Genomic DNA, 19,040 nt, shown 5'->3' with positions numbered 1-19,040 from the left:
TTACACATAGAGTATTATTGTAAGGAAAGGATTATCAGAGTTCTGCAGTTCTCATATTTTTTAAGCCAACTGGAATCATAGCTGGTATTACCATTCTGACACGTTAGCCCTGAATGTTCTTCCTCATTTCTCAATCTGGCAAACTCTTACTTAGTAAAGACCCAGATCCATTACAAAATAAATTGCATTGCACATAGCATGATCTGTGAGAGGAAGAATTGGCAAGTTAAGCCATCAAAGATAAAGTTTGCTTTATGAAAGACTATGTTAAAAAGATGAAAAGACAAGCTGCAGACTTGGAGAAAATATCTGACAAAGAACTAGTATCTAGAATATATAAAGAACTCTCAAAACTCAACAGTTAAAAAAATCCAATTAAAAAATGGGCAAAAGACATGAAGAGACATTTCACCAAAAGGGATAAAATGGGATAGATGGCAAAAAGATGTTGGACATCAGACTGGGGAAATGTGAATTGATGCCACAAGGAGATACATACAGATCTATTGGAATGGCTAAAATAAAAAATAGCGATGACACTAAATACTGGTGAGGCTGCTGAGAAAAAGTAGATTACAAATACATTGCTGGTAGGAATGTAAAATGTCACAGGCCCTTTGGTAAACAGTTTGCAAGCTAAACATGCCACAACCACATGACGCAGCAGCTGCATACCCATACAGTTAACTCAGAAAAACAGAAACTCAGGTTCATTCACACACCTGTATGTGAATGTTTAGAGCAGCTTTATTCATATAGCCCCACACTGGAGACAACTCAGATCCTTCAAGGAGGGAATGATTAAACTAACTAGTATGCAGCACTACTCAGCAACGAAAAGGAACCAACTAATGATTATACGCCACAACTTGCATGAATTGTGCTGAATGAAAAGAGCCAGTCCCAAAAGGTTGCACACTTTATGATTCCATGCACATAACGATGTTGAAGTGATAAAAGTACACAAGTGGAAAATAGATTAGTGATTCCCAAGGGTTGAGGAAGGTAGAGGGTGAGAGAGAGGGAAGTTGATATGGCTAAAAAAGGGCAAGGATCAGTGTGGTAACAGAAAAGTTCTGTATCCTGACTACATCAAAGCTAATATCCTGTGCTGTGGTTTTGTAAGATGCTGCCCTTGGGGGAAACTGAGTAAAGGATACATGGTATTATCTCTTGGTATTGTTTTTTACAACTGCATGTGAAAATATACTTATCTCAAAGTTAAAAATTATGAACTTCTTACAACTCCATTAGACTGTGACCTTTGTAAAGGAAAGGGTTATCTCTATTCCCCCAGCAGCTAGGACAGTGCTGGACTCATAGAAGATGCTTTAAAACGTTTGTGGGTTTCCTGAAGAGTGAGAGCTGCAGAATATTTGAAGGTGGCCATATTAAGCACATCCCAAAATGAAGGGTGTTTGTCTGCTGACCCATTCATTTAACAACTATTGAGCATCTACCTCATGGTAGGCATTCTTCTAAATGCCAGAAATACACAAAATCAGTGGGAAGGGAGCCCCAGCTTTCATGGAGCTTACAGTTTAACTGGGGCAAAAACCAAGCATAATACATAAATTATGCAATATGTTAGGAGATGTGAAGTGCTATGAAAAAAAGTTTTAAGGGGTTCTTTAGGGTTAGGGGTTTGATACAGAAAAGATGGCAGGAGTGAGAGAGCTGCAATTTGCGATTTTAAAGAGGATTTAGAAACAAAGGACAGTTTTTTGGTTTTTTTTAAGATTTATTTACTTATTCATGAGAGACACAGACTGAGAAGGAGAGGCAGAGACACAGGCAGATGGAGAAGCAGGTTTCTTGCAGGGAGCCTAATGCAGGACTCATCCAGGATCCTGGGATCAGGACCTGAGCTGAAGGCAGGCGCCCAACTGCTGAGCCACCCAGGTATCCCCAAAGGACAGTTCTTTTGAGCAGTCTTAAAGGAAGTAAGGGAAAGACCAAGCAGGTATGGGGAAAAAGAGAGTTCCAGGCAGAAGGGTCAGCCAGTGTGAAGGCTTTGAGGTAGAAAAGTTCTAGTATTGGGCAGCACGGGTGGCTCAGCGGTTTAGCACTGCCTTCAGCCCAGGACCTGATCCTCTATCAGGCTCCCTGCATGGAGCCTGCTTCTCCCTCTGCCTGTGTCTCTGCCTCTCATTAATAAATAAATAAAATCTTAGAAAAAAAAAAAAAGAAAGAAAAAAGAAAAAAAATTCTAGTATGTTCAAGAACTGGCAAGGAAGTGAAGCTGGTGTGGGAGGAACCAGAATGAGTGAGGGAGAGTAGTTTACTGATAAAGTTAGACAACAAAAATGCAGAGCATAAAGAGAGCCCTTTAAGATGTTGTCATCTTTGGGTCCTACTTTGAGTAAAATGTGAGATATTGGATGATTTTGAATGAAGCAGTGACATGACCTGACTTAACATTTTCAAAAGGGTCATCTTTCTGGCTGCTGTGTTGAGAATAGATAGTAGAGGAACAGGGTAACAGCACGAAAGAGTACTTCAGAAGCTATTTCAGTATTTTAGGCAAGAAGTGATGGTGGTTTGGACAGGGGTGATAGCAGTAGAGGTATGAGAAATGATTCGTTTGTATTTAGATTTTGAAGACAGAGCCAACAGGATTTGCAGTCAGATTGGATGTTAGGTACAAAGGAAAGAGGAACCAGTGGTGACTCCAGGGTTTTTCTGCTGAGGACTTGCACAAATGGTGTTGCCATTGAGATGGGGGAAACTGCAGGGCTTGGTGTGTGTGGTGTCCAAAGGGACAGCTTTGGGAGGAAGGTGAGTGCATGTTGAATTTGTGACACCTAAGAGGAGATGTTGAATGGGCAGTTGGATATTCCAGTTCGGAGCTCAGAGGAGAGGTACACAGACCAGATATTTAAGTTTGCAGGTTGCCAGCATTTGTATGATATTTAAAGCCATGAAACTGGATGAAATCTCCAAGGAAGGAATGTAATTAAGAAGTCCAAAGACTGAGCCCCTATAGAGGTCAGGGAGAGGGAGAGGAACGAGCTGAGAGAGGCTGAGAAGCTATGGCCCCCGAGAGAGGGAGACCCAAGACCAAGAGTGCAGGATCCTGGAAGCCAAGTGAACGAGGTGATTTCCTGAAGGAGGAGGGAGTGATCAGCCAATCAACCGTGTGGGTCCAGTAGGACAAGGACCGAGAATGACCATTGGGTTTAGCAATGTGTAGGGAACTGGTAACCTCCACACATCAGAGAGGAAGAATTTCAGTCATGAAACTGAGTCATTACAAGGACAAATTTAAGTTTTAGAAGCTGTTTTAAAAAGCTACTTTTCGGTTTCTCAAAAAACTATAGCATTACCATATGATCCAGCAATTCCATTTCTAGGGCATCCCCAAAAGAACTCAAAGCAGGAACTCAAACAGACGCTTGTAGGCCAGTGTTGAGAGCAGTATTACTCACAGTAGCCAAAAGGTAGAAATGACCGAAAATGTCCATCGACAGATGACTGACTGGCTAAACAAAATGTGGTATCTACATAGAACGGAATATTATTCACCCTAAAAAGAAAATGAAATTCTAATACATGTGACAACATAGGTGAACCTGGAAAACATACTAAGTGACATAAGCCAGACACAAAAGAACAAATATTGCACAATTCCACTTATGTAAGGTACCTAAAATGTCACATTCATAAAGACAAATGTAGGGATCCCTGGGTGGTGCAGCGGTTTGGCGCCTGCCTTTGGCCCAGGGCGCGATCCTGGAGACCCGGGATCGAATCCCACGTCGGGCTCCCGGTGCATGGAGCCTGCTTCTCCCTCTGCCTGTGTCTCTGCCTCTCTCTCTCTCTCTCACTGTGTGCCTATCATAAATAAATAAAAATTTAAAAAAAAAAAAAAAGACAAATGTAGAATAGAGGTTGTCAGAGGCTGGCTGAGGGGCAGGAGAGAATGGAGAGTCATTGTTTAAAACGTATAGACTTGGGACGCCCGGGTGGCTCAGCGGTTGAGCGTCTGCCTTCAGCCCAGGGTGTGATCCTGGAGACCCGGGATCGAGTCCCACATCGGGCTCCCTGCATGGAGCCTGCTTCTCCCTCTGCCTGTGTCTCTGCCTCTCTCTGTGTTTCTCATGAATAAATAAATAAATAAAATCTTAAAACGTATAGACTTTCTGTTTGGGATGATTAAAAAAAAGTTCTGAAAATAGATAGTGGTGACGGTTGTACAACAATACAAGTGTGCTTCATGCCACTGAACTGTGCACCTCAAAAAGTTTGGATGGCAAATGCATAATAGAAAGTATAGGATGTGGGTACATATGTCTAAAAGAGAAATTGATTATATATGTTTAATTCTAACATTATGTTAGAATAAAATCAATGAATGAGCAAAAAAAGAAAAGCTGTTTTTCACTTATTTCTGATCTAAGAACTAAGTTTGCTTGAGGCATTATCTAAGATTTGGCTTTCTTTGTAGATCCTTTTGCACATATTTGTTTCACTCTTTTCTTTCTCTCTCTCTCTCTCTCTCTTTCTCTTATTACACTCCTTGTTACTGGCTCAAGCCTTAGCCATTGCAATTAAAGAAAATAGTATTCCTTTTTTAAAGTCATTGTCCTCAGGATGACAGAAGAGTCACTTGTTACAGAATGATCCAATTAATTACTATTTTTGGGAAAAGGATTCATCTTTATTTTTTTTTTAATTTTTTTAATTTTTATTTATTTATGATAGTCACAGAGAGATAGAGAGAGAGAGGCAGAGACACAGGCAGAGGGAGAAGCAGGTTCCATGCACCGGGAGCCTGACGTGGGATTCGATCCCGGGTCTCCAGGATCGCGCCCTGGGCCAAAGGCAAGCGCCAAACCGCTGCGCCACCCAGGGATCCCAGGATTCATCTTTAAAAGATATATTATGTAAATTAAATACATACATATTAAATATATATGTGTATTAAGTATAGATTCCTCACCAGGAAAACCTTTCTCACACAATGGTCCTTGAAAATAATGTTCTTTGAATTCACATGTAAATATTTTCCTACTAAAACTAGCATTTTTGATAATTTAGCAGAGCTGATATGGAGAAAACCTTGAGTACTGGAAGGTTTTGTGGCACAGCATATTTAATAACCGTGACAACTCAAGAATTTTAAGCAGACTCGCCTCCTTGTCTGGGATCTGTCGGCACCAGTGTGTCTCTACTGGCAAGCCCCTAAATGTACTATTTCAGCCAAAACTGTGCTAATGATGGTCTACCAAATTTTAACAGGATATTTTTAAGACTTGATAGTCTCATGATTAAAAAAAAAAAATCCAAAACAAAAACTTTCCATCATTCCTTTCAAAAGCTGCCACTCTAAAATATGTAGCAAATTAAAAAAAAAAAAAAAGAGGTCTAAAATTGCTTTACAGTCTCGATGAAACAAAGACTGGTGTGTTGGTGTGGCTGCAGGGAGCTCTGCGCTGCTTTTGTATGATTTCAGAGGTGAATTTAGATGGCTGGAAGATAGATGGGTGCCAGATGCAGTTTGACATAGATTCAGGCAGCTGCTCCTGGGCTAGGTTTCATTAGCTGGTAAGTGCGCCAGCAGAAGCAGCAGAGCGAGGCCCCAAATGCCAAAATGACAGTGAGAACAGTGGAACAATACAATATTCACTAAGTGATTTTAATCTTGGAGATTAAATATCACCCAATCAGTTTCCAGGTTTTAAAAACCAACTCCTATGAAGCCATTAGGGGCGCCAAGTGGTTGTCCACTGGGGGGAATAAATGTTGTAGTTAAAAAAATGTTTGTTAGTTTAAAAATAAAAAGTGTCATGAACTCATTTTGGTAACATCCAATTAAAAATCATGTCAACCTCCTCAACACATACACGGCAGTAAAAGAAATACATCCGTGATATTGCAGCCAGGCAGTTAATCTTCAGTGGGCCCAGTGTTGGCTTATCTATCTTTTTCATATGCAGGTCTTGGGTGAGCTTTCCAGGCTTCTTCTGGCTATAAGGGTTCCCCACCTCCCCATCACCACCACCACACCCGTTCTTCAAAGAAAGACCAAGGTCTCAAAACCCAAAGAGTGTACTTACTTGCTTTTGAGACCTTATGATTCTGCACAGCTAGTGGTGAGTATACATGCAACCACATAATTGTGAATTAAAACAGTTTTTTCCTATAAAGAAGTTTTGCTCTAACTGCTTGTGGGGTTGTAAGTAATTATGAAACTGACTCCAGAAGTCCCCATACTTGACTTCAACTCACATGTTTTCTCAGATGAAGAAGGGAACCTTTATTTAGTCTATTTTTTGAACTTACTAAACTTATCTTTGCTTTTCTGAAAAGAGTGTCATGATCTAATCTATCAGTGATGCAACCACTTCATGTGGGACAATTCCTTAAATTAAAATTAACACAAAGTAAGTAATTGGTGGGACATGTACATATTTGAAAACTGTAAATCTAACCAGTCTCTGCTTTTTCTGTTTAATCGTAGGAAGCTAATGCATCACTTATAATAGCTCTGAGGCATTTACACGGTATTTCTTTTTTTTTTTTCCTCCAAACGAGTGTGTGCTCAGCTCTCTTAATAACAATGGGAGTTGTATATGTGCTCAGAGAAGAATAGCTTCCATTGTGTTTTAGTATTTTTAGTATTTTCTTAGTAATAATGTTGTAATACTACTTTTTTGGGGGAGGGGGAAGTCCAGAGAATGATTACAGACTTAGAAATAAGCTCTGATTGAGTTAGAAACTATGTTCAGGACCAAATCCTAATGTTAATTAGTGGCTATATGACACCCTGCCCAGTTTGAATATATTCTGGACTTGAATATGTTGCATACATGTTCTTTAGGGTCTAATTTCCTTATGTCAAAGCCACCCATCTGTGAGCTTACATTTGAATTAAAGGGAAGAGTACCCGAGGTGACGTGGTTTTAATTCGTGCAAGTGTTTGGGAGTTGTTTCAGTGATCAAAGCTCCGCCCCCCTTTCTCTTCCTCCTTTTCTCTTCCCGTCTTCTGCGGGTCTAGCGCCGACGACTTGACTATGTTGACCTCAATATTGCGACCTTTTTGTTTGTTTCACTGGACGTACCACTCACAGGGGCTCGCCTTGCAGACCTCTTTGATCAGGGCGAATACTGGGTTAATGAAGAGGCTGTTCGGTTCAGCACACTCAGCTTTCGTGAATCTAATGAGACTCAGTTTGCATTTCTCTTGAATAGTCTTTAAAAGCTCACCTAACCTTTCCGAATCCCTCACGGGGTCCCTGGGAGGAGAAAATGAGGCACATATGTAACACATTTAGCATAGTACTTGGCACAACGGTTCATTTGGTGGTTCTAGAATCCTGTATTTCTTTCCTTTACCTTATGCAGATATCCTCTGGAAAATTTCTCATTTGACCTCGTGAGAAAAGTTAATATATGTAGAAAACATACGGAGTTCCTCAGAGAAAAGGGTTATAGGAGTAAGCCAGGATGCTGTTGTGGTCATTACTGACCAATACAAAGCCATTTCAGTTGTTAATAATCATTTGATATCTTCATTCATTTTTTTCCCCCACAATGAAATCATAAATTTAAGCCCAGTCTTTTACTACTTACGGCCAGTTTTGTTAATTATCCATGTTATAGCTACTCCCCCGGTTACTTCATTCCGTTTTTTGTTTGTTTGTTTGTTTTCATTTTTGTTTTTGGTGTTAAAAGACACGTAGCATAGCATTTAACATAGGAACCGTTTTCAAGTGTGTATAGTTCAGGGGTGTTTAAATACATTCACACTGTTGTGTAGTCATCACCACCATCCATCCCATCACTCTTTTCATCTTGTAAAACTGAAACTCCATACCCATCAACAGTAACTCCCCATTCTCCCCTACCTTCAGTCCTGGCAGCCACCACTGTACTTTCTGTCTTTGATTTTGACCCTCGGTACTTACTCATAAAAGTGGAATCATACAGTGTTTGTCTTTTTGTGATAGGCTTTTTTCACTTAGCATAATGTCCTCATCCATGCATGAAGTGCATCCATGTTGTAGCATCCTGCAGAATTTCCTTCAGGAAACTCAGCCTTTTGAAGGCTGAATAATATCCATTGTACGTGTATACCGCGTCTCACTTATCCATTCATCTATTGATAGGCACTTGGGTTACTTCCACATTTTAGCTATTGTGAATAATGCTGCTGTGAGCGTGGGTGTACAGATATCTTTCTGTGACCCTGCTTTTGATTCTTCACCCAGAAGTGAGGAAATTGTTGGATCGTATGGTAATTCTGTTTTTAATTTTTTGAAGAACTGCCTTACTGTTTTCAATGGCTGCACCCATTTTTACATTCCCACCATTGATGCACAGGGTTTCCAGTTTCTCCACATCCTTGTCGGTACTTGTTGTTTTCTGTTTTTTTGATACTAGCCCTCCTAATGGATGTGAGATGATATTTCATTGCGGTCTTCATTTGGATTACCCTAATGATTAGTGATGTTGAGCATCTTTTCATGGGCTTGTCGGTCATTTCATATATCTTCTTTGGAGTAATGTCTTCAAATCCTTTGCCCATGTTTTGTATCAGGTTATTTGTTTTTGTTGTTGACTTCTAGGAGTTCTCCCTATATTCTGGACATTAAAGATAAAGATAAAGATAAGGGATTGACCCTTATTAAGTGTATGATTTGCAAATATTTTCTCCCATCCTGTGGGTTGCCTTTTTACTCTGTTGGCAGTGTTTTTATTTTTATTTTTTTAAGATTATATATATTTATTTGAGAGAGAGAAAGTATATGAGAGAGAGCACAAGCAGAGAAGAGCAGAGGGTGAGAAGCAGACTCTCTGCTGAGCAGGAAGCCTGATGCGGGGCTTGATTTCAGGATCCTGAGATCATGACCTGAGCCAAAGGTAGATGCTTAACCAACTGAGCCACCCAGGTGCCCCTGTAGACAGTGTTTTTAGTTGCACAAAATTTTAAATTTTTCATGAAGTCCAGTTTGTCTGTTTTCTTTTGTTACTGGTGCCTTTGCTATGAAACCAATGCCAAATTCAATGTTGTAGAGCTTTTTTAGTCCTATGTTTTCATTTTAAGAGTTATTGTTTCAGGTCTTATATTTAGGGACTTAATCCATTTTGAGCTAATTTTTGCATATGGTATCAGGTAAGGATCTAGCTTCATTCTTTTGCATGTGGATACTGGTTTTCCCAGCACCATTTGTTGAAAACACTGTCCTTTCCATATTGAAGGGTCTTGGCATCCTTGTCAAAAGTCATTTACCCTTATATGTGATATATGGTTTGTATTTGGGCTCTCTGTTCTTTTCCACTAACCTATACATCCGTTTTTGTGCCAATACCACAATTTTGATTACTGTTGTTTTGTAGTAAATTTTGAAATTAGGAAGTATAAGTCCTAATTTTGTTGTCCTTTTTCAAGATTGTTTTGGGTATTCAGAGTCCCTTGAGATTCTGTATGAATTTTAGGATAGTTTTTCTATTTCTACAAAAAAGCAACAACACTGGAATTTTGATAGGGATTGCATTGAATCTGTAGGTCATTTGGGTAGTATTGACATTTTAACAATATTAAGTCTATGAGCATGAGATGTATTTCCATTTATTTATTTTCCCCCTTAATTTCTTTAGTAATTTTTTGTTGTTTTTGTAATTTCTTTTTCAGATTGTTCATTGTCCATGTATAGAAATGCAACTGATTTAATGTGATTACTGATAAGGAGGGACTTCTGCCATTGTGGTATTAGTTTTCTATATGACTTAATAGCTTTTTTTTTTTTTGTCCCTCATGTCCTGTATTACTGTCTTCTTTTTTGTGCTGACCTGATTTTTTTGTAGTGAATGTTTAAATTTCCTTCTCATTTCTTTTTGTATATTTTATAGCTACTTTCTTTGTAGTTACCATAGGGATTACATTTAACATCCTGAAGTTGTAACACTCTAATTTGAATTTATACCAACCCAACTTCAATAACATATAGAAACTGCTCCTTTATAGCTCCATCCCAACTCCTTTTGGTTGTTGATATGTATTCATCTCTTAAATTGTAGAAAAAACAAAATTTGGAGTACAAACCAAAGTTACAATAATTGTCCTATTGTCAGCTTTTCCTTTTTCTTTAAATCTATTTGTGTCTTAAATCACGTAGAAAACAAAAATTGCAGCTAAAAACTAGTTTTGTAATAATACTAGATTTTATAATTGTCCATGTATTATTTACCTTTTTTGAGATTTTTATTTCCTTATATGTCGTTGAGATTCTGTCCAGAGCCCTTTCATTTAACCTTGCTGGATTCCCTAGAACATTTCTTACAGAATGGGCTTACTTGTCATGAACTCCCTCAGCTTTTATTTATTTGGAAATGTCTGAATATTTCCTCACTTTTGAAGGACAATTTTGCCAGATATAAGATTCTTGGTTAATGGTTTCATTCTTTTAGCACCTTGAATATATCAGCTAACTATCTCGTGGCCTCCAAAGTTTCTGATGAGAAATGTCCTGATAATCTTATTAAGGAGCTCTTGGATGTGATGATTGACTTCTCTCTTGCCGCCTTCAAAATTATTTGTTTTTTGAAAATTTTATTATAATATGTCTCAGTGCAGATCTCTTTGAGTTCATCTTACTTGAAGTTTGGTGAGCTTCTTAGATGTTTATATTCATGTCTTTCATCAAATTTGGGAAGTTTTCGGCCATTATTTCTTCAAATATTCTCTCTACTCCTTCCTCACCCTCTTCTGAGAGTCCCACGGTGGATGTTTTTGCTCCACTTGTCCCACAGATCCTCTGAGCTCTGCTTGCTTTTCTTCAATTTTTTTCTTTCTGCTCCTCAGACTCAATAGTGTCCTATCTTCAGATGATTCTTCTGCTCAAATCTACTTTTGAATAATTCTAATGAACTTTTCATTTCAGTTATGCTTTTCAGCTCCAAAACTTCTTTTTCGCTTTTTTTTTTTTTAAGATTATCTCTCTATTGGTATTTTCATTTTGTTCACATGTAATTTTCTTGACTTTCTCCACATTTTCCTTTAGTTCTTTGGGTGTCTTTATATCTCCACTAGGTCTTTTTTTAAGGATATGTGCTAGTGATTTTTCTTTTTTCCTTTGAATAGGCCATATATTCTTGTTTTGTTTTGTTTTGTTAATGCCTTGTGATTTTGTTGTTGTTGTTGTTGAACACTGGACATTGGAATCGAATAGTGTGGCAACCTTGGAAATCAGACTCTCCCCCTTCCTCAGCGTTTGCTGTTTTTTTGTATTGTTTTTATTTATTGTTTTGGTTTTTTTTTTTTTTTGCTATAGGCTGTCTCTGTGTCAAGGATCAGCCTGAGGTATAAATTTTTTATTTTATTTGTTTAAAGATTTTATTTATTTATTCATGAGAAACACAGAGAGGAGAGAAAGAGAGGCAGAGACACAGAGGGAGAAGCAGGCTCCATGCAGTGAGCCCGACGTGGGACTCCATAGGATCCCAGGTCTCCAGGATCACGCCCTGGGCTGAAGGCGGCGCTAAACCGCTGAGCCACCGGGGCTGCCCCTGAGGTATAAATTTAAAGTCTCCTCAGGTTTTTTTTCCTGAGCTTTTCTCTGGGCGTGCTTCGTCACTTTCTTATTTTCCCTGTATATTGTAGTTTTTTATTAAATGTCCTAACCTTTAATGTCCAGCTCACCAAAAGGTTAGAAAAGAAAAAATAAAAAAGAAAGTGGAGGCAAAGGGTGTTGGCCCTTTAAGTCACCTGGAAGTCAATTCAGGGGAAGAGGGAAAGGCTTGCAGCAGTACTGGGCAGCCACAAAAATGTCTGCCTACCTCGTTGCCCCTCTATGACTGGAAACAACAATCAACAAACAGGGCGTATGGGGCACCTGGGTGGTTCAGTTGGTACAATGTGTGACTCTTAATCTTGGGGTTGTGAGTTCAAGCCCTGTGTTGGGTAGAGAACTTACTTTAGGAAAAAGCAATGAAGGCATAGATCCCCAGTATTTGGAGGGGGGGAGGATCTTTTTTGCCCTCCTGGCTCACATAAGCTGTTTGTGAGCTTCTCCAGGAGCATACATACAACTGGGGGTGGGGGATGAGTAGCTGCTAATGTGCTAAGAGCTGAACTTGTCTGAAATTAACCAAAATTCACTGTAATTTACTGTGTAAGTCTTCCCAGGAAGTTGTATGCCTTCAGCAGACTCCAGAGTTCCAAAATAGTTACATCAGACAGATTCTGCTAGTGCAGCTTGTTGCCTAGTTGGAGTGACAGATTCCTGGTGCTTTCCACTCTGCCCATCTTCCCAGAATCCTCTCCCATTCGTTTGGTGTTAAGAGAATACTTAAGAGATTTTATTTGGGGTAACTGTGCTAAGTTGAAATACTTGCTATTTGGACACTCTTACATTTGAGATGGCTAACTCTTTGCATGCATCATCTCACTTAACCTTCACAATAACACCAGCCTCAGGTCCTGGTTCTGTCCCCTATCTACAGCTGAGAAAATTGAGGTGTAAGCAAGTTGCCTAAGGTCTGATAGCCAACATATGGTCAAACTGGAACTTGAAACTCTGTCTGTCTCAGGACCTTTTGACTCCAAAGTTAGTGTTGTTAGGCATGTCAGAAAATGTTGACTATAGTTTGCTTAGCTACATGTTAAATAATCTCTGACCACTCTGTATTTTGTACTTTGGTTTTTCTGCAAAGAATCAAAAGGTAATGGATATGAGTGGCCTAAGTCAGAGTGAAGACTTTTCTATTGTTAATGTAGAAAAGATGATTTCTTTATGGAATCCTTTTTTATTTACTTTAGTTTAACAGTTTGTCTCTCCTGCAAGTGGGAGGGTGGGTCAGAGGTGGATAAATATGCTCTGCTGGAGTTACACACAATGTGTGGTAGGAGCAAAAGAGCATGAATTACGTTAAGCAGAGTTGCAGCTTCACATCCGATGGGTATATCACTGGGCTGCACGACTGTGGCAGCCTTGATGAATCATGGCATTTTAAGCTCTGCTTGTGTCATCAACGTATGTGGGCTGAAATTGCATGGAAGCATAGTAGTCCACTAGAAATATAAATAAGAGTAAAATATACCATTGGAATAACGGCAGCATTTCCTACAGCAACCAAATACTTGTGAAACCTGCACATTTTGAGCTTTTTGTTTTTAGAGCTAATGATTTTGTTTACTAGCTTAGACCAACGCAGCATTTTCTATTTATTTAAGTGTTTGAGATTCAGTCATAAAATTTCAGTTGGAGCTAAAGCTGTTTATAGAAGTTTAGCAGGTGTGTGGGCATATTAAAAAGAAAGAGATAATATATGTATATTAAAAGATCTATTGAAATTTTTCTGATTCATTGTGCTTTGTAAATAAATAGATGGGTAGGTAAGTAGAGAGATAGATCCCCACACTTAAAGTGCCCATCTGAATTTGTTTTTAGAAATGTGTTTTGAGGGGATCCCTGGGTGGCTCAGCAGTTTGGCACCTGCCTTCTGCTCAGGGCCTGATCCTGGAGTCCTGGGATCGGGTCCCGCATTGGGCTCCCTGCATGGAGCCTGCTTCTCCCTCTGCCTCTCTTTCTGCCTCTCTCTCTCTCTCTCTCTCTGTCTCTCATGAATAAATAAATAAAATCTTTTTTAAAATAAAGAAATGTGCCTTGACAAGAGTCTTTATTACATGGTTAAGTGAAGTGCTATTTACCATAATGTAAATTTGGAAATGAAAAGTGGATTTTGAATCAGATCTAGATTCCAGTCTGGGCTTTGCTGCGTGGTCATTGTGGCATCTTGAGAAAGTTCTCTCTGAACCTCAGTTCCTCAAAGAAAAACAGTATAATAGTAGCTGGCTCTTGGGGCTTTAGGGAGAGAAGACCAAATAAGAAAATGATGTCAACATGCTTTCTAATGTGTAAATAAGTAATTATATAGATTTAAAGACGTGGTATCGTTTTTTAAAATTAATTTATTTGAGAGAAAGAATGTGTGCATTCCACATGGGGGACGGGCACAGGGAGAGAATCTTCAAGCAGATTCCCCACCGAGCATAGATCCCAGTGCAGGGCTGGATCCCACAACCCATTAGATCATGGCCTGACCTGAAACCAAGAATCAGACACTTAACTGACTGAGCCACCCAAGCAGCCCTTAAGGTGTGGAATCGTTACCATATACTTTACAGCCAGCAGATGGACCGATCTAATACCATCCCTCATTCATGAAGCTGACAGTGGCAATTTTGGTCTCTCAAACAACACAGATTTATTGAGCTCTTATGATGCATGAGGACTTCTTCACATCAGCAGACTTATGTATAGATTTATAATAGCTATAGTTCATATAATGACTATTTATATAGCATACAGGCATTCTATACACATGCATTTTATAGATATTTAAAATTTCCCTTTAAGCACAAAAATTTTTGGGACGCCTAGGTGGCTCACTGGTTGAGCAAATGCCTTCAGCTCAGGTCCTGGGATCCTGCATCAGGCTCCCTGCAGGAAACCTGCTTCTTCCTCTGCCTGTATCTCTACCTCTCTCTGTGTGTCTCTCATGAATAAATAAATAAAATCTTTAAAAAAAAAAAAAAGCACCCAAATTTGTTAAATGTGAGCTAGTTTGATAAAAATCTTTCCCTATACCATTATTGTTCTTGTTGTTATTACTTTTTTCCCCACAGAGAGCATTGAGCATAATCCTACCTTTTCTTCATAATTCAGGATCATTCAGATTGCTAAAGTATTCTATTGGAATACCTTAGGGCAGGGCTAGTAGCAAGGGAGGGGCATGGTGTTATTTACCACTACCTTAAATAATCCCACATCACCAAATTTTTGGAATTCTTATATCAACATTTGAAACCCTTCTCCTCTTTCAAACTGCTAGCTGCCTCCAACACCCTCTTTTGGCTAGTATCATGTACAATCCATTCTCTCTTCTGACTTCGATTTACAATCTATGGTTTGGAGGGGAAAAAATTAAAATTGTCTTTAAGATTAAATAGACACTCAGGAAATACATGATAATGCATGGAATTTGGTGCATGGGCTTTGTGATTTCTTCTTTTTTCTCAAAGATTTTTTTTTTTGCTTGCTTTGTTAGTTCCACATACCTGGAGTCTCTTTGGATGAATCATACCTCCCAATACCATCATTCTGCATCAGTTTCCTCTAATCATCAGTGATACTTCTATAGCTCTTTACCAATTATAAAATGCCCCATGTACATTGCCTTGCTTGATCTTTGCATGATCATGAGAGATAGGCAGGACATACATTATTTTCATATTTTACAGATAAGAAAACAAAGGTTGGAGATTATCAGTGGATTTAGCCAGGGGTTCCAGCTGAATCTCCCAGGGAGGCTTGTCTACCCACACGTGCCTGGTGTCTATACCTGATAGTTCAATTCCATAGGTCTGGGGCAGGACCCACACACATATATTTTGGAAAAACAAAACAAAACAAACAATTCTAATGCTTCTTCACTTTCCCAGACCCTTTTATCCATCCTCTACCCCTCATCTCTGCTCTCATTGAGGACCACTAGGTTAAGTTTTTATGACCAGTAACTGATTTACTAGGATGCTTTCATGTGCAGGTTACAGAAAAGCCAACCAACAGTGGCTTAAACCTGTGATTTGTAATGGTCTCATAATCAGCTGAAGAGCGCCCTTCATCCTCCCCGCCCCGCCCCAGGCCCTTCTGTTACTTTACTTGATAAAAGAGACTTTGTAGATGCGGTTAAATTAAGGCTCTTGAAATGGAGAGGTTATCCCGGATTGTGTGGGTGGGTTCCATGTAATCACAAGAGTCCTTATAAGAGGGAGGCAAGAAGGTCTAGGGCAGAAGAAGGGGATGTGGCAACAGAGCAGAGATTGGAATGATGCGTTTTGAAGAAGGGGCCATGACCCAAGGAGTGCAGGTGACCTCTCTAAGCTGGAAAAGACAAGGAGGAGACAGATTTCCCTCGAAGCCTCCAGAAGGAATGCAGCCCTGTCAACACTGCAGTTTTAGTCTTCTGACCTCCAAAACTGTAAGAGAATAAATTTGCATCACTTTAGGCCACTAGGTCTATGGTAATTTGTTACGGGGGCAATAGGAAACCAGTACAAAGGAAAAATATAAAAGGCAGATAGATTCTTAGGCCTCTCAAGCCTCTCCCGCAGAGATAATGTTTTTAGCAGAGCTGGGCGGGGTCCAAGGATGGGGTTAAACTAGTCCCTAGGTGATTCACAGGCCCATGGCCCTTGGACCTCACCTACAGCGTTCTAAACTACCCATAAGCCATTTATTGTTTCTCTCAGAAGTTCAGAGTGGGCATTCCTGGCGCCAGTGGTGCTCCCTAGCTCAGTGATGTCGTCAAGGACCCAGGCTCCACCTCGACCTCTGCCCCACCAGCCTCAGTGTGTTGGACTTTTGTGCTTAGCCTTTTTACATCGTGCACACAAGAAAGCACCGCATCCTCACACACAGCCAGGAACAGGGGAGAGGGCTCTCCTTGTAAGCTTGTGTGCCCCTCACTTATTAATCAGAGTGGTAAAATTCTTCCCCAGGGCTCCCGGCAAACTGACTTCCCCTTACATCCCGCCAGCCCAAACTGCATCACCTGGCCACCTCCAGCAGCATGGGAGGGGGGCAGCAAGAAACCTTGAGTCCTCCCCTCCTCCTCCTGGGAAACCATTGCATCCCCTCAAACAACACCCACCTCTCACCAAGCTGTTACCTCTCTCTTCCAAGACGATCCTTTAGTGCCAGCTCCTTGTACCTTTTAAATCACCTCATGTACCATCAGTGGCACCCTTCACTTTGAAAAACAAATACATTATCTAATTTAATCTCCGTAACACTCCGGGGTCGATAATATTTCCCCCTCCTCTTTTTTTTTATAGTTAAGAATCAGAGATTGATTAACATGCCCAGGGTTCAGTGGCGGAAAGCTCCTAAGTGGCAGGTCTGCCTTAATTGTAAAGCTCAAGCTCTTAACCGTTACGCCCACTGGTTACACAACTGGTTCTCAGTTGTTTAATGTCCGTGGCACATTCTCAAATACTAGAATTTTTGGCACACTTGAAGAGATTCAAAACTCAAAGCAACGCCAAGCACATCGGTCATTACAACACAATCACCATCATTGGAGGGTTTTGAGTAGGAGCGTCACGACCTGACTTTTGTTTTAAAAGCATCACTGGCCACTGTCTAGAGAGTACATCGTTAGGGGTCAGGAGTCATCGGTTCCCTTCTGACTCGAGGTAAAAGCCAACCAAAGTCATTGCATTGGCTTATAGGGCCCTCCACCACTTGCCCCCTCTGTGTACCTCCTCTCCTTCCATTCTCCCTCTCCCTTTGGACATGGAGCCCTCAGGCATGCGTGCCTTTTCTGTTCCCTCTGCCAGGAAAGCTCCTGTGTTTGGCATCAGTTCTGACCTCCCTCAGGTCTTTACTTACTGCCATCTTCTCAGTGAGGCTTTCTTTTTTTTTTTTTTTTCTTTTTTTCTTTTTTTTTGTGAGGCTTTGTTAACCACCTCTTCAAAATCACACCCCCACTCCACACATACACACCCAAGCACACATTCCGCAACCTCCTTTCCTGTTTTACTCTTCTGGATAACGCTTAACTTCTGATACGCCATATGATATCCTCATTTATTCTGTGCTTTCTCTTTCCCCTCACTAGCATGGGAGGGCCATGAGAACAGGGATCCTTCTGGGGTTTTTTGTTTGCTGCCACATTCCAGCTCCCAGAACCTAGGACACGATAGACATTCAATAAGTAGTTGTTGAACAAATATAATTTTTACGCATAGCTCTGATTAGTTCTATGGAGAAACTAATGCTTCTCCTAGAAGCAAAAGGTCCATATTACAGGATACGGATATTTTAAAAGGTTCTTAATACAAACCCTGTCTTCTCAAGGTTGAATCCAGTTACACTTTCATCTGACAGCCCAGCCCACTGTGCCCTCACATGGTTATCCGTGTTAACACATCTGTAGCCAGCGTGGTGTGTGGCAATCATATTTCTATTTTAATTTGTATTGCTTTGATTGGGTAAATTGGTGTTTGTTGTTTCATGCATTTTTTTTCTTTGGGTGATCATTAGCTTGTATCCTTTGTTCATTTTTCCAATTCAGTGTCAATGTGTTTCTAATTTAGTATTGGCGTTTTTCTAATTGATTCCTGAGACCTTGTTAGGAAATAAGGTTACTTACTCTTCGTCAACTGTGTTACAAATATTTTTTCCTAGTTTGTCCTTTTAATTTTGCTTATGGGGATCCCTGGGTGGCTCAGCCTTTTAGCGCCTGCCTTTGACCCGGGGCGTGATCCTGGAGTCCCAGGATCGATTCCCGCATCGGGCTCCCTGCCTTGAGCCTGCTTCTCCTCCCTCTGCCTGTGCCTCTGCCTCTCTCTCTGTGTGTCTCATGAATGAATGGATAAAATCTTAAAAAAAAATAATAATAATAATACTTTTGCTTATGGTGTTTTTGGTGTATAGTTTTGTAGTGTAATCCATTTTAACTTTATGGTTCTTTTGCTTTATGTTCGGAAAGGTCTCATCTACCTTTTTATGATCAGTTATTCCTCTGTAATTTCTTTTAGTTCTCGTGCTTTTTAAAAATATATTTTATTCTTTAGTTCCTCTCAAGTGTTTTATCACATTGTTTGAGGCAAAAATCTAACATCCATTCTTTCCACTTAAATAGTAAACTCCTGTACACACATTCCTCTCACCCTAACAAGAATGCCATCTTTGACTATGTTAGATCTTTATACTAAGATCCGTTTCAAGTTTTTCAATGCAGATCCATTTGTATTTTTCTTTTGCCAGAACCCAACTCTATTAATTATTATAGCTTTTTAACATCTTCAGTAAAATTTACTTTTCTCCATTTGTTGGTTATTCTAAATAACTTTTAAGATTGTTCTGTCAAGTTCAGGTATAGATGTTGAATTAATGTCTGAAAATAAAAAATCATATCATGAAAAAAAAATCATATCATGCCACTCCCCCATGGAAAACCTTTTATTTTTTTTTTAAATTTTTTAAATTATTTATTTATGATAGTCATACAGAGAGAGAGAGAGAGAG

At 39.7% G+C, this 19,040-nt stretch overlaps 1 protein-coding gene across 2 annotated transcripts in view; it reads left to right on the top strand.

Moving 5' to 3' along the window:
* SERTAD2 (SERTA domain containing 2) overlaps positions 1-19,040 on the top strand; it is a 113,567-nt gene that overhangs the window by 57,534 nt on the left and 36,993 nt on the right. The window contains exon 1 of one of the 2 annotated variants that reach the window (XM_055328552.1): positions 5,940-6,095. The exons of the other annotated variant lie outside the window; for it this stretch is intronic. The gene's annotated coding sequence lies outside the window, so the exon portion shown is untranslated. Of the gene's footprint in view, positions 1-5,939; positions 6,096-19,040 lie in introns of those variants that run through there. 2 annotated transcript variants of the gene reach the window in all.

This window comes from Nyctereutes procyonoides, unplaced genomic scaffold (assembly GCF_905146905.1).
Source record: "Nyctereutes procyonoides isolate TBG_1078 unplaced genomic scaffold, NYPRO_anot_genome, whole genome shotgun sequence".
NCBI classification, from domain to species: Eukaryota; Metazoa; Chordata; class Mammalia; order Carnivora; family Canidae; genus Nyctereutes; species Nyctereutes procyonoides.
Note: the sequence above shows the minus strand (reverse complement) of the source record. Positions and strands in the feature narration are given on the sequence as shown.